The following is a 25160-nucleotide window of genomic DNA, read 5'->3' on the forward strand; positions in this document are numbered from 1 at the left end:
GTTGTATAAAATATCTCCCTGTATGTTAAATTACGTCATTTTTGTGTCAAAGGCATGAAATGTACGGGCCTTGATTATGATTGACACGCCGAGCGAATTTCACTAAAGTCGGAGTCGGCACAACCTAAGATCACATATCTGACAGTTATTATTATTATTATTATTTAAACTTTATTGCACAAGTACAAGTATGACGTACAATAGGCGGACTTAATGCCTTGAGGCATTCTCTACCATCAACCACTGGGCCAAACAGAAATTTGCTAAGGTGGGTGCAGTGTGAAAAAAATATTCCAAAATTAAATACTAAGTCTAATACTACTAAGCCAGTATACAAACTAATAGGTAATATATATAATACTTTTATAAACTACACAAATTATCATTATAAATACATATATAAATTAATTACATAATATACTATACAATATACATAAATATACTTCTGCATGTGTGCGGGGCAGGGGGGGGGGGGGAGGGGGGGGGGGTCCCACTAGACAGTATCTAGCAGGTGCTTGTAGAGAATTCGTTTGAAATTCAGCTTGTTTGGGGCTTGTCTAATCGTTAGAGGAAGCGCATTCCAAAGACGGATTGCTTGAACAGCGAAAGAAGACTTTAGGAAACCAGTATGGTGAGGGAGAACAGAGAGTTTAAGAGAACGGGCAGAGCGCAGCTCGCAGCCTGGGCGGGGGGTCATAAAGTTGAAGTTACATTTGAGATATTCTGGAGTGGAGGGCTCGAATAGGATAGAGAAAAGTGAGGAGAGTATTCGAAAGGAACGGCGCTGACGTATGGGAAGCCACTTGAGCTGGCGACGGTAGCTGGATATATGATCAAACTTTCGAATTCCAAAAATGAAGCGTATTCCATTGTTTACGAGTCGACAGTTGACAGTTGTGGATTGACCCTTATAGAAATGGCGTTAAGGCTATCAGTTAAACGGCAAGTCTTAAATACATATAAAGGTCGATTCATAAATTTAAAATAAAAAAGTTAATTTAAAAAACTATAGCACTTCTCTATCAGGCTGGTCTTGAAGTACAATAAAGATGTGACAATGACAACCTTTTGGCACGTGCGTAATGCGAACAGATTGCGATTAGGATAATAAGAATACCACAATTCTTTTGTTCTTTTGTTATAAAACGATAAGTATACCAAGCTTTATATTCCTTATATTATATTTCTGTACATTATACCCGTAATACAAACGTTCGCTTTTTTCTTTTCTCCTTATAATGAAAAACAGCAATAACGCGAAAGTATAACATAAGCAGTCATACGGAATGAAGAGTTGGATATATGTAATGTTGCTTATATGGCTCTAAATTAAACGACTACAATACACTACGCGGAAATTACCGGATTAAAAGTTTTATAATAAAGGATTATAAGAAATATTCCTGCTGTTAAAAATTCCAGGCTAAATTCACTCGAGCAGAGTCAGTATCTTTTATTATTTCCTTGTTTCAGTCCCTGTCTATATTGAAATAGTGATTTCTACCATGACCTCATTTCTATGCTCCATTGAACACCTCATAGTCATAAATTATTACTGCAGTTAATGCTAATAATACAAGTCCATTCCGTAGTTCATTGCATCTTCTTAGTAATTCCCATTAGTACCTACGAAATATTATCAGCGATTAACGATTATTCAATTTTGCAAGCTACTTTTCGAATAAACGTTTTATTTTATAGATATACGTTGTGTAAAAAAAACCATAAACGTAATTAATAAATTCTCAATAGGGTGATATCAACATCAAGTCTAAATAAGTCTTACATTTCTACTAGTCGCACAAGGAAATCCATAATCCTATAACCATTGCCTCAGTACGCTGAGTAAGCCTCTCACACATGGTTCTGAATAACCAAAATGAATGGGTGCGCAGGAGCCCTAAGCCCCGTGATTGGTTGGTCGGTCTGACAGCGATGCGGGTCGAGCGAGGTTATGAACCCTCCGATTTAATTGAAGATTCCACCAGGACATAGCATTGTCTGCGTAAATAAAGGACAAAGAAGCTGACGTATGATGATTACAATTTAAATAAGTCATTTAGATTTCAATTAGTACCAAAACAATATGAATTAAAAAGGTGATTAGTCACTGAAACTAAAAATTTCTACCTGCAAAATTGTCCTAGTCTAGATTAAAACTCTACGACCCAGCTTTTCTTAAAAATTATGTTACCTGATAAGTAAAATTGAGAGTAAACAAAACTTGTACCCCGTAAGTTGAGTTACACAATGTTCATGTTTAAAGTAGAAACATACCTGAAACAAAAAATAATCAATGTTTAGTTAATACATTTCAGCACAGAAAGTATGCCCAATGTGAGTACGTATGTATTTAAGTGTGTGTACAGCTATTTCGGTGTAGAAGATGTAAAGATTCATAGCGCGGAAGACAGGTACAAGAAGTAGTTCCAAAGCTCTTTCCAATAAATGTCAACGAAAGGGAATTTTTAAATCTTCAAAGTGTTAACAGTTCGGCTACCGCCCGTTGGTACGGAAACTTGGGAGAAAATCCCAGGTGACTTAACACTTCGGATACCTCCCCAAGACTGGCAATCACGATGGGACTTTAAGGACGCTTCTGACATGAATTTCATAAGCCCGCTTTGCTACCTTATTTTAGAAGGTCGTCAGTCTCCATTATTAATGGCGATCATTACTGGAAACGTTGTTCCGACGTGAAAGGCTACTTTGGACACGCAATTTTTATTCCAACGAAAAGAAATGTTTCAGCTAAGTATTAGTTTTACACGGTCGATCCATTTTCTAGCAGTATTTGTACTCTCTCTTACGTTATGCTCGGAAAGCATGCAGCATTTTGGGTTTCATTTCGCTTTGACTTTGTTCGGCGGCATTGTTTAAGGCAGTAAGTTATGCTTTTCGCTTTGCAGTTTGCTGGAAGGTGAAATGAGTAATATTCTTGGTAGGTATAAGGCGAGTAGCGAAAGCTTCTAAATAATTCGCCGGCGGCGGGCACCTGCAGTCGACGCCTAATGGGCCCAATTATCGACTTTGCCACACGCGGAGAGGCCCATTACCCCTCCCATGCCCTCTTTCCTGCCTTTACGATTCCTATAAGTGATCATGGAAGCATTTGACAAAGCTGGCCGGTAATGGCTTCTCGTATTAAAATATAGCTCTTAGTAGGTACCATTTTGACCGACTAAAAGTTTTCACGATATTTAAAAAACATACATGCGAGTTATTCTTAACATTAAACCCACCGCATACAAATATGACGCAATCGCTATAGCACCAACGATAGTACAGGTTTTATTATAAAATAATATTTCAGCCTACGAGTATATACGTCCCACTGCTGGGCACAGACCTCCTCTCATGTTCGAGAGGGTTTTGGACGATAGTCCCCACGCTGGCTCAATGCGGGTTGGGGACTTCACCAAATAGCTAGTGGTGAATACCAAATGATATTATAATAAATAAATGATATATTAAGGTTTTATTATATTGAAGCAAATCGTTTTCGCTTTATGAGACATTAATGAAGAAAAATCTAAGTTCACATGCGGCACTTCTTACATGACATCTATGTTCAGTAAGTAAGTTTAACATTATTTTGTCATTTTTGAACTGGTAGCTTTGATAAGGCATCATATAGGTATGTTTATTCGGTCAAACAGTTTTCAATCGTACATTACGAAAAAATTAAATTAACATAACACAGGATGGTCCATCCTTCAACTCAACTTTCGTAATCGGTACTTTGCCGGCCGCGGGGCGATCATCGCGCGAGGAATTGAATCTAACAAATTTGACATCTCTTCCATTTCACAGTAATGAAAGATAAGAAGAAATTCCCTCAAGCGACTTCTCGAAAGAATTACTGCCCATTCCGGGTCGACTGTGTCCCGGCTTCCGGGTAGCTACGACATAAATCTCATAACTTCCATAAAATGAAAAATTGTTCAGAAGTTTAACATTACTTCTCCGACACGTATTGATTTGTTTTATGAATAGCGTAACCATTTTTCCATTTTACGGATATTACCCCTTTTTATACCCTACCAAATTTTTAGTGGGTATGCTAGGCTTCAACTCCCTTGAGATAAGGCCTAATGTTAACCTTATGTGTATTACATCTCATGCAAATATTAAGAGGGGAGTCTGACTGCTTGGACTTGATGGCAAAGCTTTTTTGTTCCCGACAACTACTTACGTGCTCGTAACCATCGCCTCCTAGCGAATGGAACCTTTCACACGTTAGCACACCAGTATTCTCCAATCGTCCGCTCTCAGACACTCCTCAACAATTTTTTATTTTTTGCACCTGACTGCGACTTGTTTGCTGACAAAAATCATAAACTTTTTAAAGATTTTTTACGTTATTGTGAATCAGCTTTTTAATTATTGTCATATTTATCATAAATGTATTTTTATTACCTAGTTTATAGCTCTATTACTACTTAATTTTACAGCGCATTGGCGCCCCTTAGCTGTAATGCTGTAAAATTGTATTTCAATAAATAAATAAATAAATTTTATGGTGTGACAATGTTAAAGGATGTTTAAAGTAACATTTCAGTAACTGCTCGTACGTTGTACCTATACATAGTTGTACTATATTATGTCAACTTTGTGACTTAGAGCCGCGGTAACGAAAATTTAACCCACTTAACGCCGGGACAGTGGGACACGTTACATTTTCTTTAGCAACAATGTTAGTTTCAGAATTTTTCAAAGCGTCCTACAGTTACACACTATATGTGGCATTATCTATGAAAAGGGACCTTATTGTCGATGGCGCTTACGCCGCACTGCGTCGCACAGCGTTGTATTTGTATTGGACCATCGTTTATAACGGCGGAAGCGCCATCGACAATAAGGTCCCTTTTCATAGATAACGTCACATATCATTATTTTTTAATATTTTAATGAAAACTTTAATATATTTGGGAAAGGAGTAGGTGAGACTTAGCTTAAATAGTTATAGTACTTAACTCTTGACATGCATATAGGCAGTCGTATTTATTTAACATTTCAAATCTACACATAATATTTTACTTGTTATGGCTATTACCTAACCCTCTTTAACTCTTAACGAAAAGGACTCACGTGAAGCCCCAATCTGGCAAAATATACATGCAAGTAGCCACAGCGATTGTTATTCACGTTATCAGTGCTGGGTAAGGAAAACAAGCGTAGCGTCGTCGCACATGACATTGTTGGGAGTTATCAGTGACATCCGCACGCCGCGTGACGAGGGCGGCGATAGATAGCGAAAGCCAACCCTACGCTTCATTACAAATAACTTAAATTACACAATGTCAACTGAACCTTGGAACTTGCATGGTTTCCTTCGTTAGCTAATGTTGTGAAGTGACGTGAGATGACTGTTCAGTGTGTGACGGACAGTAATACATGATTCAGCATTCACCCAACGTGCGATATAGTCACGGATTCGCTATCTCATCGAGCGACTCTGCGGCACTCTCATCCTTTTGTCCTAAGTGCAATTCGTTTGTTAACTAAATAAAACTCACAGTGAAAATGAGGGTTCAGTACCCCTAGTGTAAATTTAGTCGATAGCGAAACGTGACGTACGCGTTTGCGTTAAGTCTCATTTTGTATGGGTTTTTGAACAGCGCGCCAAGCGGGACGTTTTGGAAAGTCAAAAATCTCATACAAAATGACACTTAACGCAAACGCGTACGTCACGTTTCGTTGTCGAAAATATTTACACTAGGGGTACTGAAATGTATATGATGTAGGTAACTATATTTTAAGCAGGAAATCGCAGAAATTACAGATTCTACCACTACACTTTATATATTAGATAGTGTCATTTACGACGACGCGTACCTTGACTCGTATTTTCATGTTATTAAAGATTGGATTTGACAAATCTGCGCTTCCTCGTGGATGACACGAGGTATATATATAACAAAGTCCCCCGCCGCGTCTGTCTGTCTGTTTTGTTCGCGATAAACATCATGCGGTTTTCACCTATTAATAGAGTGATTCTTGAGAAAGGTTTAGGTGTATAATTCGTTAAGATTTTTTGTAACCCCTGCGAAGCCGGGGCGGGTTGCTAGTAGTCAATAAAAATGAGCCATAACTTGACTATTACACAAATTAACTATTACATAAAATTGTATCATTAATCGGCACAATATTTCCTATTTGCAGAACAGCCGCATGTGATTTGCATATTAAATTGCTCAAATACTTAGTAAAACTACAAGCCAGCGCAGATTTGAATGCCAGCGTAGGCATTTATTTACTGGGGCTTTCAATTCTCATAAAAATTTTAGCGTGCGTCGAGCAACACAACTGTAGATTTTACAGCGACGAGAAAAGTTTAGACGGAAAACCGCCTAAAAATAAAGGCGACCACTACAAAGGTATCAAAAACTACCCAACTGCGGTTCAAGTTTAATTAAATCCTGTTGTAATATAACAATGATACCGAGTACGTTTCTGGAGGGCCGCAAAAGCAAAGCTCAGCCTGGCAACCGTACCATACAATTCTTATCTACATGCTTCGTCGAGCACCTCTTATTTTATCGTGAATTGCAATAAAATATCAGATAAGAAGTAATAAAAGGTTACGTGAATAGCGTGTGACGTCAGTAAAATTATTCAGAAATCATGACTTGAAACCTAAAAAATTGCATTGCATTATGTATGTTGTACCTATGTTTTACCCAGGTAAAAAATTTTTTTTCATCAAACCCTTACGTGTGGGGTATCTATGGTTAGGTCTTCACAAATGTTATTGAGGTTTCTAATATCATGTTTTTCTAAACTGAATAGTTTGCGCGAGAGACACTTCCAAAGTGGTAAAATGTGCCCCCCCCCCCCCTTCTGTAACTTCTAAAATAACAGAATGATAAAACTAAAAAATATATATAATATACATTACCATGCAAGCTTCCACCGAAAATTGGTTTGAACGAGATCTAGTAAGTAGTTTTTTTTAATACGTCATAAATGGTACGGAACCCTTCATGGGCGAGTCCGACTCGCACTTGGCCGCTTTTTTTATTTTATAAATGTCTATCCTGTTTTAATTTATTTTTAATGTTGCTTTTTTACATTGTAATGCGATTGTGTTGGACATAATATGTTGTCTTAAATAAACGGATTTATTATAATTATTAATCATCGGCTATGTTGGGTATAGGGGCTCGCCGTGACGAAATGGTGAACACAGTAGAACTTTTAAACAACTTATATTTCGAAACACACACAATACGTACAAAAAAATAGAACTTTAAACTGACAGTTGTGCGTACGGGCGCTCGCGCGGATAGCATGGACCGACTGACTGTCATACAGCGCACATACAAAACCAGATTAAAACTACCCTTAAGTTTAGATTTCTTAATCTACCTATTTATTTATTCAAACAACATTTAGCAATGCAAAATATATATAACAAAATATGAGCGTCGCTAACAGGCTAGTTGGAAAAGAAGTCTTCCTAGTCTAAGGTTGTCATCAAAGTCGGCGGTTAGAGTCTAGTTTCCTTAAACGTAATCTAGCTCTACCTACAATATCTAAAGGTAATGGTGATCCATAACAAAACTTGCTAAACTAAAGCAGTTGAACTCTTATGGAATCACTTCGGTGTCTGTCCGTCTGTCTATCAAAGCCGTTCATGGATGATGTTTTGGTTTTATCGATTAGTTAACCCACCAAACTCCATCTTACTTTCTTGCCTTGTTTGTGGGTCTCCCTGCTTTGTGTGCTACGTTCGTAGTTATAAAGCGTCCAGCAAAATGTTTGGCAGCCCTAGTCTAGAAGTCTAGATACAGTGAACCCCGACAGAGCAGCGATCAATCTGGGCTTTAATAGAGGCGGCTGACCCAGCCGGCGCCGCGGCGCGCCGCCGCCGCCGGCCGACGCACCCGGCCCGACGACACCACTCAGCACTTTACCCGCTGTCTCCCGCAATCTGTGTTGCCATGTATACATTTTAAGCCAACAATACAGATTACAGATTTTGATTTATCTGTATTATAGCCAAAAATACCTCTATACGTCCACCGCCATGTAGATCAACTGTTGAAACCGATCCACACTCCATTCTGACAACTGCCTACCTACCTACTTATCGAACGTACGCAGTTTTCAGAGTCACAGACGAGACGTCAGGCTAATCTAATCTAATCATATGACAATAAATATAGGTACATTTTTAACCGAAGAGTCGTAGTGCCAATGCCAATTACTCAATGCTATTTTTTGTAGAGACAGCCAGTGTATGCCGATTGGTCTACTGTGGTCTACTTTTGGTGATTTAATAACCGATATTAGATAATAAGAGTTTATTGATAGAGTAATCCATGCTAATGCATCCATCCGTGCGTTCACGCGTTTTGGTAATGTTGCCAAACACTGCCCGCTACGTTACTATATAAGCTAATGTAGATTCTAACCAAAAATCATTATTATTAATTACTCGTAAAAATAAACACGAATTTCTTTTCATCTAAAGGTTTAGGGTTAATATAGGATTACGTGGTATTTGCGGAAAGTAATAACTCCAGTACATAAAGACTCACCGGAGCGTTGAAATTAATTTTATTTAACGGCACCAGCAAAATTGTTCCTCTTAAAATTATTAATATCGAATTTATTGCGCTCTTTATTTTTCTAATTTGCTACTTATAAACATTATCATCTCGTTATATTTATCACTGATTTATAGCGCTGTGAAAACGTAATATGAAACCATTTCGAATAATGTTCAGCGAGTCGCTCCATCTGCGACTACATCTTCCGATTCACTGCATGCGCTATCTTTCGCCTCAATGCTTCCACTGAAAGTCGATAAGTGCGTCGACTTAACGGATACATTTGTGAGTTGGCGGAACTGAAATTGCGGTTAGGTATGCGCGTACGTGCCCGCCGGTGCATCCTCGTGAAGTTGGGTGAGAGGCTGCGCGAGCGCCTCGGAACTGTGACAGCGTGGTTGCGGTAGGTCAGACAGCGGGCAGCGTCCGGCGCTGCACTTCGGCTCCCACTAAATATAGCCTGCGCGAAGTGAACGAACGCAGCTCGCCATTCGCGCTCACCGTCGCAGCTTGCACATTGTTTCAATTTGCTTTTAAGCTACAATCTCACGCCTACACTACATGATGCAATTTTCACGTCAGCAGCTGGAACAAGGGTAATTTGCTGCTTAAAAACAGTGAGCAAAATCGCATTTTGCTCACCGAGTGAGACAAAATAACATTCAAGTGTCCTTCATATTCGAATGTCATTTCAACGTGCGGGGCCTAATACAAGTTCGAAGTATTTGGATTCTATTGTCTTTGTCCCTTTCACGTCGTTTCAAAAAGAAAGAGACAAAAAAGTGCATACGTAATTCAACGATATATTGACGGTTTAATAATAGACCCCCGAAATAAGTCAGACCGCATCGGTCCAAAACACCCTACGAGTCTTCATTCGTAATAATTAATTAATGAAAAAAAGTTTAAAATTTAATAAAAATACCATATTTTACGTATTTTATTATACAATCAAAACAATATACTTATACAAATTTACGCAATTGTTACGCAGTAAATAATTCTACTTAACGACTTTTAACTATCTCTACTATAGTTGACAAATAGTAGTATCCGCAATTCGGACCGTATCTTACAAAGTTTTTTTTAACAAAAAAAGTTGACGATTGAAGTGTCAATAATTGATGTTCGTTAATTCATTATTTTCGTATCATTTTATTGAAATTTCTTTCGTTTTGTTTTATTGCGGTAGTTAAAGTTAATTGTTAGAATACCTTCAGAAAACATGAGTGAAATAGTGATGAAGACGGATTACATTTTTTCAGGTTGTATTTTTTGATGGCTGACTGACGGGAAATTTTTTGTGTACTACACGAGATCAAAGTTATTTACATCTCGTGCGCTTTTGAGTCCCTTACTACGCTCAAGATTCTAAATTACATTCACTCGCTACGCTCGTGAATCTATTATAGAATCTTTCGCTTGCACGGGACTCAAAACAAGCACTCGAAGAAATATCAAACTTTGCTCTCTTGTTGTACAAATAACTATTCTCTCTTCCCCATCGCCACCCACTCTTGAATCTCCTGAGATAAAATCTATATCGCATGAACATATCAATCATACGGACCACGATATTATTTGATTTTCTATATGTAGTATCGTTTTATTCGTCTTATTCTGATGTAATGTAACTTGAAGTCTTACGGTCTTTAACTAGCGTTCAATGCAATAAGCACTCAATAGTAATTGAACTTGAAGAACTGGTGGTGTCCTAGTAACTTTGCTCACATATGAATCTAACTAACGAGACAAACTTCCAATGTTCAACCGCTGCACAAAGCCTTTGACACTCGAGATGCATAGGTACTCATGTATGTACGTTTACTTCAGAAGCGGTTTGCACTTGCTTAAGTTGACAACTCAAGTTTACTCGTGAAACTTGGGTGGAAGGAACGTCGACGTCGAGCCAAGTCTCTAGTCGTTACCCGGCGGTTAGTGCGAGACGGGCCGGGGCCGCCTGCTCCAATCATATCTCGAGAACTGTAATTTGGGAGAAACGGGATTGCAATAGAAGGATTGTATTCCAGTTGCATTTGCATGGTAAATTGATTTCCCGTCATATTATTTCTAATACAAATACGGAAAATAGAGAAATAAACGCGGTAAGCGACCTGATGGTACTGGCTCACAGAATAGCCATTTATTTGCTTATCGGACATTATAATGCGCTAGCCGCGATAACGGCACAATAAGTGTAAACCGGCCGCAAGATACCACACAAGTTTACACTCAGATACGGTTATCTCGCCATGTCAATACTCTTTTGTACCTCAGATACGGGAGTCTATTTGCCCTTAATGCGTTGTACGCATTCCTCAATGTTGAATAGCCCGCTGACAATAGGCTGACCCATTACCATTAGCCGAACATCGGTAGAACATATTTAAACTTGGTTATCAACACCGAGATATATTTAGCCGACAAATAGCTAATGTTTTAGAATTCACTTCTGTTTTATCATACTAACATAACAATTAAGCATTATCTGTGTTTTGTCGTTCAGATAAGAAATTCATCGTATTAGCAAACAATAAAACTGAATAGATATTTGATCTTTGCCCCTAATTGTAACTAATTGTTTAGTGAAATATTTATTGTTTATAAACGGGAAGAGATTCCAAGTGCCCCTATTAATATTGTAGCTTTAAGTAAATATGAATCACCAGCGTTTGCTCGCAATTTCGTTTTTGTAGAGCTCTTTAATCAAACTTCCTTTCAAATATTCCCTACGCCTTTTTACCGCTTAAAATTAGAAGATGAATTCCAGGATAAAAAAGTATCTAATGTTATTTCTCTATGTGCCAAATATCATCCAAATTTGTTCAGACATTTTGCGTGAAATAGTAACAAACCAACATCTTCACTGTTATAATATTAGTAGGATATAGCGGATGTTCTCAACTTCAACAACAAAAACCAGATGAGATGTCTTATAATCCGACAGTGTCAGTGGGTAGCTGTCTAACATTATCGCACACTAAAGTCCCGTCACTGGGAGTTCCATCCTCGAGTAATTGAACAATATATAGTGGTCGGGTTGCTGAAAGGATTATACCACAGGACGAGCCAGCGGTTGGCAGCTTCATTACGCCGTGTAGTCAAAGTTCGCTGCTGCCCATTTAATTAAGGATGCGAATATTGCTACTGAAAATTGTACTCGTGTTAAATTGTTGCGTCATGTCAGTTTCAGAGATGCCTCGAATGAATACGAGTATGCTCATTATCGGCCCGATTCGAACTTTAAGATATGTCAAATATTAGGTTTAGATACGAAATTTGTTTAAAGAAATGTAACTTTTGACACTGACATATCCGAGACCTAATATTTGACTTATGTTAAAGTTCATATCGGGCCTTAGGTCCTTAAATATGATTCAATATTGAAACTAGCATTTAGCAGCGCTATTTAAGTTTTATCTCATAGAGCCAAAAAAATGTGGGCTTGTGTGTTTTAATCGGCTTTTACATCGCCCCAAAGTGACCTTATGATCGTAAACTCAGGAACTGTAATTTAAAAAAGGCGAATATTGCTCTGGCTTGTTAAATAATTAAGAAGTTTACTTTGTTTTGATTATTTATAGAAACATACTTGGCAGTAAACGGCGGGGGCGTTTACAATACAATAAGGAGTATTGCACACCTCACATAGTTTACAATACATATACAGAAACATAAACAAAGAAGAAGAAAGATTGGATAGAGGTTACAACAGGAGGTCTTATCGCTTAAGATCTCTTTCAGACAAGCTTTGGGTATCGGAGACAATAAAAGTATAATATACGGTAGGTGGCGTAAAGAAAAAATTAGAAAAGTCGAATTGAATATAACCAAACAACACAAAAATTAATATAAATAAACATACTTAAATACTTATAACCATAAACATACATAGACTTACATACATATATAACAAAGTATATATTAAATAATAAAACAACAGTGTCATTAATAAAAAACTAAGGAAGGGAAACATAGTGTTCTATAAGGTTTGATTTGAAGGAGGTAATAGATTGAGAACGTCTTAACTCAACAGGGAGAATAGTCGAAAGGCCTGAAAAGTAAATGAGCATTTATACAATTTCGAAGAGGAAGATGACACAGATGCAAATTTTGAGAGGATCTAAGAGAATCAAGGTTAGAGAAACGCTCTTTGAGATAGCGGGGAGTTGCAGGATTAAAAAGCATAGAATAATAAAAACACTGCATTAAAAAAAAATCAAATCTAACTATATTTTATCAACCGACTATCGCGACGCGTACCTACGTAACTTGTATTGTTTTGTTAAATACCTATATATTAATACTTATTTAGTTAAACGTGTGTCAAGGTAAGCTTGTTTTTATGAAAAGTAACATTAATTTTAACGTTACCTAAATCACCTTTTTCCTATTTAGACTATTCGTTTTACTTCTTTAATATTCTTTATCCATTGAAAAGAAGAGAGGGTAATGTATTCCGCGTATTTACATACGTTCGAATTAGCCCAAGGGTTCAATCGATTAGGCATATAAGACAAATATAATCCAGGCCCTAATAGATATTTAAACCTTAAATACGTAGGTTACTAGATGAATTTTGCAATAGACAAATATGAAACAAATGAGGTGGCCTATCTATCACATATATTTTTTTAAACTATATTTTCATAGACAATGTTTTGACGGAAAACATTAACTTTATTTTCAAATTTACTTATTAAAATATAGATTATACTTTGAAAACGTCAGCGAGGGCTTAGGGCGATTCATTTTCATTTCATACAAAGTTAAGATTTTCTAATAAGTAAATTTAAAAAGAAAGTAAATGTTTTCCAGCCAATCAGTGTCTATGTTTGTTTCATATTTGTCTATTGCAAAAATTATCTAGTGACCTATGTAAAGAATTAATTTGCCTACTTAAAGGATTTATGATTCATTTATTTTCAAATGTTCATGTAGCAGAAATACTGCTGCACTAAATATAAAATGAAACAGGCGCACGGTGACAGAGCTCTTATCTCTTATCAATCTGCTCTTACGAAGGTCGTTGTGATAAAAGATAAGTTTCAGCGGCACTGCACATTGTAGGCCTTTCTCTACCGGGACTAAATCACTAAAATTATTTGAATTTGCAAACAAGTCAACTTGATAATAAATTGAAATCTCGCTTAGTAACATAAATATTACCTAGGAACGTGTATACACCTAATTATTACTTTAATTAGTGACTCTCATGGCAGAAAAGCTTCTAAACACAATATCACACATTAAATCTTAATTCACTTACGTCATGGTCATGCCAAATACAGGGTAAACAAGTACACTGGTATCAGAAGGGTTATTTCCACTAGTTACCAAGTGGTTACTGGTGGGATTTTTTTCACACCTTTTACCAGTAAGTTTTATACTTAGGCGGCCGGTACACTTGTAAGTTTTACTTACGTAAGTAGGGACACAGCTATACTATAGAGTGAGAGATGAATATCATTATCTCATTCTAACAAATAGCTTTGTCCTTACTTACGTAAGTAAAACTTACAAGTGTATCTCAAGCCTTAGTGGGACAACCTCATCAGAATGAGATCTAACTGATGTCGTTCGGTTTTCGTTTTCGCTACATGTATTGACGCGGGCGAGACGCATGATAACTAAATAACACCGTTCAGATGTCAGTGTAAGTTCGAATAGGCCTGTCTCTAGTTTAATTCCAATAAATTTCTCGCTCACTCACATTTGGTTCACGCTTGCAGAAGCGAGAACACCTAAACCAATACGATTCCAATCCAATATAATCAGGCTTTATTTAATATAGGAATTTAAATTTTAATAATAGGGGTGCAATTCTTTTATATTGTTAGTTCATTTGAATAGAATAACTTGACAGTTGTTAAGGTTGCTGTAACTTTTAAAAAGGCGATTTAGCCACTGATACCCTGTATAGGTGTTTGTGTTTTGCTGATAAGTTCTTGGATTTTTACTAGGTTCATTACATACATATAAGAAGAGAAGTAAGGTAAGGGGCTAGTTGGGCGGAGCAAATATTTATTTTGCGAGTGCGAGTGCAACGCGACGGGAAGTCAGCAGGCGGCGGCTAACGATCGCTGAGGATGTACGACCGCCGGTCACTGGCTCAACTGATTGCATATCGTCTACCCGCTGGTAGGCAGCCGACAAACCAATCCTGTGCCATGTCAATAATGTCCACAAATTCTCGAAGCCCACTGAATCAAGTCATAACATGGAACAATCCACAAACAGACAAGCGAATCGTTCCATAGCTCATCCTCACAGTAAGCCGACACTGTTTATCAACACTGCCGCTACCGCGCGCTCGACACTTGAAAAATGGTCGCATTTTCTAAGCGAAATCGTTGACCCATGCCAGCCACTGCTGATCTGCGAAATGCGTACATGCGATCGAGGACCGAGTTTCGTGAGCGACTCGAAATAGACACACATAAGTGGTGTAGCGCGTGCATGCAGTGATCGATCGCACTCACCGTGCGCTCGCGATGTGCCGCGGCGGTCAGCTGAGCCGTCGGTTCCGGCGTGCGAGACACAGGCACCACAATCGCTGGCTCCTGGCGGGCACTCGGCCCGACCGCAAGCACTAGCTGGAGGCTGCACACGCGGCTCGGAAGCTCCGGCTTCGGATTACGGAGGGCACTCACACACGGAACGCGAACGACTAAATGAGTCAAGCGTAGACGACGTGCATCGCGTCTCTCGCGTGTTAGCGGCGAGAGTGTCGGCGAGCGACTGAGAGTCGCGCGGGGGGGCGCCGGCGGCACCCGCGCCGCCCCTCGCCGCCCACTTCCTCCGATGAATGACAATAATGGAAGACGTTCAACTCGCCCGCAAACCGAATATGAATCATTGCATTAGGGTGCAGCCCCGCCCGAGTCCAGCCCGCGAAACTCCAGCTCGCGCCTTGCCGCGATAAATATTCATGAAGTGCTTAGGCACGGTCCTCTTACGTCTCCGGTGAACAGTGATGGACATGAGGAACGCTTACCACATCTTTACGAGACCACCGCTGCAGTTTTGTCAAAGATTGATTAATGAAAGCGGCAGAAGCAAGTGCTTTTGTTAAGTAGGTACTCTACCTAGTTACTGCAGTGTAGATAGAGCTGGCAATTAGCAGATTCACATGGTGGAGGCTGCGGTCGGAGCTCCACGACACGCTACGACGCTACTAACTAATCTTATCAGCACTAATCTAATCCAACACAACTCCCTCTAGTGTTTTCTTACAATTGTGTCCACTAAAGGTAAATTAGAGATTTTCTGCTGGGAGTTTGCAGCACAATGAACTTTGATGCTTTTAGAAAATCTCATTAAATTGCCTTAAGGGTGTGCAACTTTATTAAAGGAACGAAGTTAGACTCACATAAGAAAGCTATTGTTCCAATTTTATTTTAAAGCTTAAGAGACTGATTCAGCGCGGATTTCTCGGCACATGATCTCTTATGTATGCGAATTACTCTACAAGCTTTTATCTCGGCCACTTCTATGTCCCATTGGCGATATTAAGTTGCGGCAAATATTGCGCAGTACGAAGGCTGGCCTCCGTCGCGGTGCGATCTTTTTTTTTTATTTAGCTGGGTCCTTAAAGTTCATCTCGTCTAGACCGGTTCGCCCACGCCCACGCCCCGCACAGATTTCTGCATCTTGCAACCGACCTGCCATACAAGTTACTTTATTCCCCTTTTTATCCTTTTGCAGTACGCCGATATATTGGCCTCTCCATCGCGTTAATAGCGAAACGATTCAACCGCAAAAAGAAAAAAATATATTTCTAATATAATTCCCTTTCCGACCGGTTTCACTGCCCCTTAATTGATATTGATCTAGTGCCGAATCCGTCATGCTAGTTCTCATTGACAACGCAATTCCAATCGTTTTCAAAAGCAATGTGGGTGAACGCAGCGCAGTGGAGCCATTTGGTGTCTAGTCATAATAATATCAGCTACCAAATGACGTCATTACACCGCAGGACCATTTCCTCAATTTGTTGTACCTTATTTACGGTAAATATATGTAGTTCTTTAATGTCTTTTGCAGTAATGTTTGACATTTTCGATTTTAATAAAACACGCTGTAAAACAACAATGACTGAGAGAGAACAGCTGACTTTAATGATATTGCAAAAGATTGTACATACGATTCTTTCTCAGTTTAACGCAACTGGATAAAATTTAACATACACACTGTTATTACACAGAGAGTTTGACCCCGCTACTGAAATATTAAAAATTGGTAATAAAAGTTAGTACCCGCGTAGAAAAAGCAGCAATCGTACATAATTGACATCAGCTTGCACATGGTCGATTAACACTAAGGAAAATGTTTTTTTAGTTCAGCAGCAATTTCTATGCGGACAAAGTCAGAGGCAGAGGCTAGTACCCGACAAAATTAAGCCATTACGTCCCTATTAGGTATTTACTAGTTACCATTCCCTTTGCGGTTTCATTCACGGCCAGCTACCCGTCTTTGAACCTTGTTATAACTCAAAATAGAATAACAGGAAAAGCGTTAACCTTTTCCTTTAACGGGCAAACACCTTCTAAACATAGTTAACTGATGAATGAAAACTGTGTAGCTGAAATCAAGTAAAGATTTTTATTTACTTTATTTAAAAAAGTAGAGACACGCAATAATAACGCAAATGCTTGTTTACCAAATAAACAACTGCAAATGGGACAAAACTACGGTACTTGATCATTTAATCAAAATTTGTCTACCGGCTTTAGGCCACATTGCTAATTATTTGACAGGTAAAATATTACAAATACTAGGTATTAAATTATTAGACTTCCAAGGTACAAGTGTCAACTTCGCTGTCATTGCTATTTGCTAGTAAGTAAAATAGATCCTCAACCACCCACTGCACATGAGGTCCACATGTTTTGATTTTTTTTTACATATATCAATACAAAACTGGTCAGCCATAATACTGCAGCACCATTTATAGAACCTGAGGCTAATTCTAACTTTCAAATTCCTATCTATTTCATCTCATTTTGACATCACTCGTTTATGCATCTTGTTCTTACTTTACTTATATATATTTGTACGAGCGACATCTGAAACAAATCAGTAACAGTTTTTAAAAGCCTGAATGCTGCTCCAATAAGACCAACAACTGAGTTTGATTATGAAATAGTGCAAGTTCGCAGCACTACGCGGCACCCTGCAGGTACAGTGGAGCGACAAAGTAACTCATTTTAATCCGCAAAAGAATGACGCTTGCTTTAAGTCCGGAACGAAAGGGGGTTAAACGGTTTTATGTATTTCATGCTTGTGAGACGCTTACGTGCGCCTGACTTGAACGTCGGAGAATAAATCACTGATTATATTAATCATTGTTTATTCAAATTTTAGTCCATTCATTTCCATTATGTTTGTTCATATAAGGTACCATTAGCCTTTTAACCGCCGTAGTCTGATATAAAGACACGCCATATCAAGCTCATTTTGCCGCAGTCTGATAAATAAGACAAAACTTCGTGTAGGTAACTTCGTACCGGCGGCGACACGAGCACGCTCGATGAAAAATTCTAAGCAGTTAAAAGGTTATTGGTGATAATTGGGGTTATTTAACTAGTTTCTTAGTATTTGATTAGAAGATGTACGGTGTGTTTTCAATTCATAGCTGAATTTTACGAGGTATATAGAACATAAGTACTACAGTACCTTTTGCTGTGGAACTAACACCGAAATCCAAAAAAAAATTTGGCTCTCCCGTAGAAGATATCGAGATCTGATCAAATCTGTATCATCTGATAAAAAAAAGGTCATTTTTTCATGAAATTTTGGGATTGGTCCCATATTAAGTTGCTCAGTATGGTGTTCGCAAAATATGGCTACCTACAGGTTTTAAATTACGGAATAAAAATTGTAAATAAAGTACCTATGCAGTAAGTTCAATGTGGGGAAGACCAGCATATATATTTGTTTGTTGGCAAGGCAATACCGTCATAAGGCAAGAACTCTCGTAAGTATTTGTATGTGTGTTTCGCCGTTGTAGACAGTCTAACCTGATAGATGGTCTTTCCCACATTAAGAGGAATTCCTAGTTGCGATTTTTCCATACAAACGCTCTCGACTGATTCCTCCCTGGATTTTTAACCTAGAGCAGTGATTTTTTCAAATAAGATGAATATCATCAATATCTGTGCCGCTATGTTTTGCTTTTTTGGATTATTTTATTTTGAAGAAAGATACAGCGCCTCGAAAATCGCAAAAACGGCTCAATTGAATTGGCTGTAAAAAAAGGCACAGTATACAAATATGACAAAAAATATCCAAAAAATCAAAACATAGCGGCATAGATTATTTCTTCCTCTTGCAATTTCCAAAATTTCATAATGTTTAGTTGCGTTTTGGAGGAGGAAACAGTCGAGAGCGAAACCTCGATTTTTGAGTTTTTTGCGAGTGAATTTCGGTCCGAGCTGCAGTTGTCCTTATCGCACGAATTGGAGGCGGAGACAGTTTCTTAATATACGTACACAGAAGGAATAGTGATGGGCATAACATCCTTATTAGGGATTGCAGAACCGGTACTGTTTTAAAGAACTGGGATTTCCCGGTACTTTCGGAACTGGTCTAATTATTTCATTATTTTAAATAAAACGACAGCATTTTGCGATTTGACTCTACCTTTCGTATTATAATTTAATAATCACATTTTCTTTTATTACGTAGTAGGCAATTTTTTTTAGAAATATAGTATTTTACATTGCTCACACTTGTGCGTCACAAGTAAAAGATAACTACTTTGATGTTTGCCACTAGATAGCAAATTTAATGAAATTACATTGACGAGGGGATTTATATATAAGTATCGCAGTCGTATTGTATAATCCGCCGTATTACATTACGGCTAGCCGATATCAAAATAAGGGCCATTTTGAAATGCGGCGGTTCAACGATTAAGGTATGTTGGGTAAATACCGGATGCGGGTGAAGAACGTAGGACATTCATTTCCCCCTAATTTGGCTTTATTTTTTAATATTGGCAACATTGTGTAAGACGCCATTTCATTGCGCCTCGACTGTCAGTGTCCCCGCGTCGCTCAGGGAGTAGGGCTTGTGCTATGTGCAATCACAGAGAGCAAGGTAAATTTCGCGAATTCTTCATTCTATCCGATCTTCCCTCTGTAATTTATTTTGCGTATTGTGATGAAACTGTGTTTGTTTTTGTAATTGTGTTAACAGACCTAGCACTGCTATAGACCGATATCCGATCTTGACCCTTCCAGGTAAAGATCGGACCAGAAACAATCAGATCTTTACCTATTTAAAAAACAGCAGTGATTATCAAACTTTAAATTTTCTTCAATTTACCTACTGACCTTAATTATCACATTTATTGTTTTCTTGATCACACTTTCGTACCATTATTTTTATCCAGTACCACTACCAGTGCGACGGTTACTGACAATGTAATTTTTTTAATTTCCGCAACCCAAAGGTTGCCTTTCAGCGATAAGACCGCATGTTGTTTACCTGTGTTTATGTGTATGTTTTCTTTTGTATTGTTTTCTTTTATTGAGGTGTGCAATAAAGAGTATTTATATTGTATAGGGATGATGATACATGTTGAAATTTAGAACAAAATCGAGTAAAATAGATAGCAAATGAGCAATTTTTCGCAATAAAGTACCTACATATACGGATGCATATGTAGATGTGCACGCATACATACATTGCTAGTTTCGGATACAAAATAGAGATAGGGCTTCGAAATTAGTTTCCTTAAAATGCTTCAAGAGGGCTCTCTTTTCCTATATATTTACTTTACTCTTTACATACGATCCTTATATTTTATCAAAAAAAAAAGATTGTATATCAACTATATATATACATAATTGCAAAATTAAACCAACAAAATCGCAATTTTAATTATTTTCCATACTTCAAGATGGGCTCTCAGTGACCTCGACCTTTTTAAAGAACTACTTAGTCTTTTTGATTTCTAAGTTTGATTCTTATTTTTTTGGCGACCTTCATTAAAAATGACTGGGCACGATTATTTTTTATTTTGATTTTTGTCCCTCCTACTTAAGTACTTAATATCTTCCAGTACATTCCATTCAATAAACAATACATTTACACTGTCCCTAAACCTGTACAGTTCACGAAATCTTAAATTGTCAAAACTTCGCAACGTATCTATTATTTTAGTGGTTTTTTTTTTATTACTTCGGGTAAACCTTACAATAAGAGGTTTCTTAGCACATTGTTTACTTATCAAATTGCCTTATGACATAGGTATCAAAGTTTGAGAGCCACAATTTTACCAATTTTTGTATCAGGGTTAAGATCGGATACAAAAGGGTAGACACCGGACCTATTTCTTTGTGATACCTTATTCTCTTACCATTAGAAGCAACTTTTTTTCACCATCCAATGTTCTCCCTTGATGGCAAAACACTCGTTACCCTAAAAAAAAGTATGTCTCATCTTTACACAGGTACAAAACTAAAACCGTTCTATATTGAAGATTACCAAAATTCAGGCCGAATCTACGGTTATTATTTAACGATTCGCTCCGTACTTCAAGAATCTGTCACGTGTTGAGATCTCGAAAAAACATTTTTTCACGAGTTCTCTCAATTGGTCCCAAAATTGTCCGGCATTATCCCAACATACTTTACCCAGATTGTCATTGCGATACGTTCTTCAATAAGGCGGCCCAAGTTTAGCCCCATCGTACTACAAGTTAAATAGATTGTAGTTTAACCATAGGTATATTTATACCTACTTACAAAATTTCACAACACACCATGATCACTCCCAACTTACTGATACGGATAGGTACAGTCAAGTGTAAAAATATGGGTGTACACATCTTACTCAAAAATATGTCCCATAGCATCTTATTCCAGTGTAATAAGAGCGTATTTAGTACCTATTTATAAGACGATTCTTTCGATACATATTTTTGCACTTGACTGTACGACGACAACCGAAGCTGAGACATCATTCTTTTTTGCAGTTTTTACCTATATGGTAATTAATATCAATCAATCATTTATTATTTCGTCATCATAGGTGTAAAATACATTTAGTACAGGTGATAGGGTGTTTGGTATTAGGGTGTAATAGATACAGTATAATATAAAAATGAAAAACAATATTACGTGGTAACAACAAAAACAACTTGCGTCGGGCAGCGCAGAATAAATTCCATCCGGCTCGCGGGCGATGTCGACGGAACGGCGCGCAATGAGCGAGCGCACGAGTCTCTCGTCTGTGTGCGCGCACTCACACTTAGATAGCTCCGGCTCCCGCCCACCGCAGCGCGACAGAAACATAGCTTAAAAAATTCGAGATTTGAAAAGTTGCTCAGCTAGGAATTGCTCTTAACCTTATACATGATTGACCTTACAAGTATTTAGCTTCCAAGGTATTAGCTACTTTATTTCCCGTCTCTTTATGCTGTAATGTTTTTTAAGATGAAAGTTACCTTCATTAATATACTTTCTTATTATTTTTATGTATCAAAATTGCTCTACATTTCATAGACAACACATGACCAATGCAATAGCGCTGGTGGCCTAGCGGTAAGAGCGTGCGACTTGCAATCCGGAGGTCGCGGGTTTAAACCCCGGCTCGTACCAATGAGTTTTTCGGAACTTATTATGTACGAAATATCATTTGATATTTACCAGTCGCTTTTCGGTGAAGGAAAACATCGTGAGGAAACCGGACTAATCCCAACAAGGCCTGGTTTACCCTCTGGGTTGGAAGGTCAGATGGCAGTCGCTTTCGTAAAAACTAGTGCCTACGCCAAACCTTGGGATTAGTTGTCAAGCGGACCCAGGCTTCCATTAGCCGTGGCAAAATGCCGGGACAACGCGAGGAAGAAGAAGACACGACCAATACAAATATATCCAGCAAAAAAATATTTTACGAACAAACCAGTTATCTCAATTGCGATAGGGGTCTCCCAGCATTCCAGCGCCCGTTTTCGAGACAGTCCCAATCAGTTTTTCGGAACTTAAGTACGACAATTTATCACTCAGTTTACGGCGTTAAATATCGTAACCTGCGAACCGTAATTTCTTTGTAAAAACGTTGAGAGTGGTGACACTCGCTTGTGCCATTCCAACTTCGGAAATCAGATGAGAGAATTTGTGGAAGTATATTTAAGCAAAATACGTGTAGATCGGATTTTGTTTGACAACACTTTTGCGGAGGGGTTAAAGTGATACTAAGGTAAGATTTTAATTACAAAACATCCGTGAGACGCAGACATATTAAATATGAGAGTTACGAGGAGTGTCGTCAGGAGGGTGTCTGCGCCGGTCCGTCAACGCAAGCTCCTGACGACATTCCTCGGTACGGAGTGAAACATGTCGAGCGTTTTCGACTTAAAACACGTGAGTGACCCGTTTTAACATATTTAATTATTAAAAAAAAAAAAAAAAAAATTTAAGACCGCAACTACATATACCCTGCCAAATCATGTGTTTTTTTGCAAATTTCTCGAGTTTGTGAAACTTGTATTTTTCCTGAACTTTCCCTCTAGCATCGGCCTTGTAAAACTTTGAACCTGGGAGTTGGTTAAAGTCGAGCTTTACGTACGTCTCATCATCCATCAAGAGCCAGCCGTTGTATTTGATGAGAATGTGGTCGTACGAGCTCGATTTTTAGCTACTTCATTCTGTTTTATGGTTCGATTTGGCTGCTTGACGGCTATATAGCTCTTATAGCCTGCTCGAAGGCGAATCCGTCTTACAGTACTCCGGTTATTTTTAAATTTTCGAGATAAATAATAATCTGAGAGCCCTGGATTCTGTGCCACTGACCTTAAAACATTCTTATCCAAAATTTTATCTGTAGTCCCAGATCGTCGGTTGATTTGAGGCTTCCTATCGAAGGACATATTGTATCCTTGTATGTTTTTATGACTCTACAAACAGTACTTTTGGGAAATTTTAACGATTTAGCGATCATCGACCCAGACCAAGAGGGATTTTCCAAGTATTTGTTCACAATAGATTTTCGCCGTTCAACTTCCATCATCGATAATTTACAAAAGCAAAAAGTCAACCAACCAAATTTCTAGCATTCATTCTTTAATATATTGACAGCGAATTGCGATTGTAATTTTTTAGTTTTTCGAACGCAATTTTTTTTTTATTTTATGATAATCGCGTGCCAGTTCTATGTGAACTATGCTTTAGAGTCAAACTCGTGGTAAGGCTACAGCTGAACTACATCGAATTGGTAGTTTTCGAGAGGAAATGCTTGAGTTGCTTAAGAATACAGTCGAATCACCATACATGTGCCTTTAAAAATTGAGGAGTTCCCTCAATTCCTCGTGAATTCCTTCATCAGGTCAGAACCAAAAATATTATGGAACCACCTTGGAGGTAACTCCTTTCATAGAAAAAAAGACCTACTCAAATCGGACCACGGGGGTCGGAGTAATCGGTGAACATACTACTTTTTTTATACTACGTCGGTGGCAAACAAGCATACGACCCGCCTGATGGTAAGCAGTCTCCGTAGCGAATGTACGCCTGCAACTCCAGAGGAGTTACATGCGCGTTGCCGACACTAAACCCGCCCCCCCTCGTTGAGCTCTGGCAACCTTACTCACCGGCAGGAACACAACACTATGAGTAGGGTCTAGTGTTATTTGGCTGCTGTTTTCTGTAAGGTGGAGGTACTTCCCCAGTTGGGCTCTGCTCTAGATCTGGAATGACATCCACTGGCTGTGCCCTACCACACAAAGCGAGATGACATTCACAATGCCCATACCTCTCTTTTGGACGTAGTTTAAGGATGTACCCGGGTCCCGAACATTCGAAAAATCATCATTATTATCATCAAAAAATCATCATCATCAGATCCACTTCATCAAATTGATGGTTTTTGAGAGAAAATGCTCGGTTTACTTAAGAAAACACCCAAATCACCATACACGTGCCTTTAAAAAATGAGGAGTTCCCTCAATTCCTCATGGATCCTATCATAAAAATGGGACCAACTTGGAAGTAACTCCTTTCAAACAAAAAAAAAATACTCAAATATAATCACGGGTGTCGGAGTAATCGGTGAACGTACATAAAAAAATAGCCCCAACCGAATACAGAACCTCCTCCTTCTATAAAATTGAAGTCGGTTATAAAAATACATATACAATTTGTTGTATACATAGAGATACTGAAAGTTTTTATTATTAATGATTAAGACACGTTTAAGATCTTGGAAAGATCTTTAAAAGATCTATAACTAAACGATATGTAAAAATTGACGTTTATTTCGATTGCGTTGTGATCCCAATAAGATCTATCTACGATATTTCTAACGTCAAAGTGACATTGGTTGCCCGAATCGAGCAGCCTCTGTCAATTATTATACGACATATAAACGATATCTACATAAATTAGAACTTATCGTTATCGTATCTCATTCTTCGAATCGGGCCCACAGTGTGATAAAACATTTATTGATTGAAAATATAACCTTATCAATTTATTGAAACCGTTGAAACTGTATTCAGGTACAATGTATTTGGGTGTGATGAGTATTTTAGAAATGCTGGCATTTTGATAATAACATAGTGTTTTTTTTCATTTTTTTTTCGTAGAATTTAATACG

At 38.1% G+C, this 25160-nt stretch overlaps 1 protein-coding gene across 5 annotated transcripts in view; it reads right to left on the reverse strand.

The window, feature by feature from the left end:
• The window catches only part of LOC133524215 (protein alan shepard), a 220278-nt gene that overhangs the window by 110269 nt on the left and 84849 nt on the right, over window positions 1-25160 (reverse strand). Inside the window, exon 1 of one of the 5 annotated variants that reach the window (XM_061860110.1) lies at window positions 15041-15413. The exons of the other annotated variants lie outside the window; for them this stretch is intronic. The gene's annotated coding sequence lies outside the window, so the exon portion shown is untranslated. Of the gene's footprint in view, window positions 1-15040; window positions 15414-25160 lie in introns of those variants that run through there. 5 annotated transcript variants of the gene reach the window in all.

This window comes from Cydia pomonella, chromosome 13 (genome assembly GCF_033807575.1).
Source record: "Cydia pomonella isolate Wapato2018A chromosome 13, ilCydPomo1, whole genome shotgun sequence".
Classification (NCBI taxonomy): domain Eukaryota; kingdom Metazoa; phylum Arthropoda; class Insecta; order Lepidoptera; family Tortricidae; genus Cydia; species Cydia pomonella.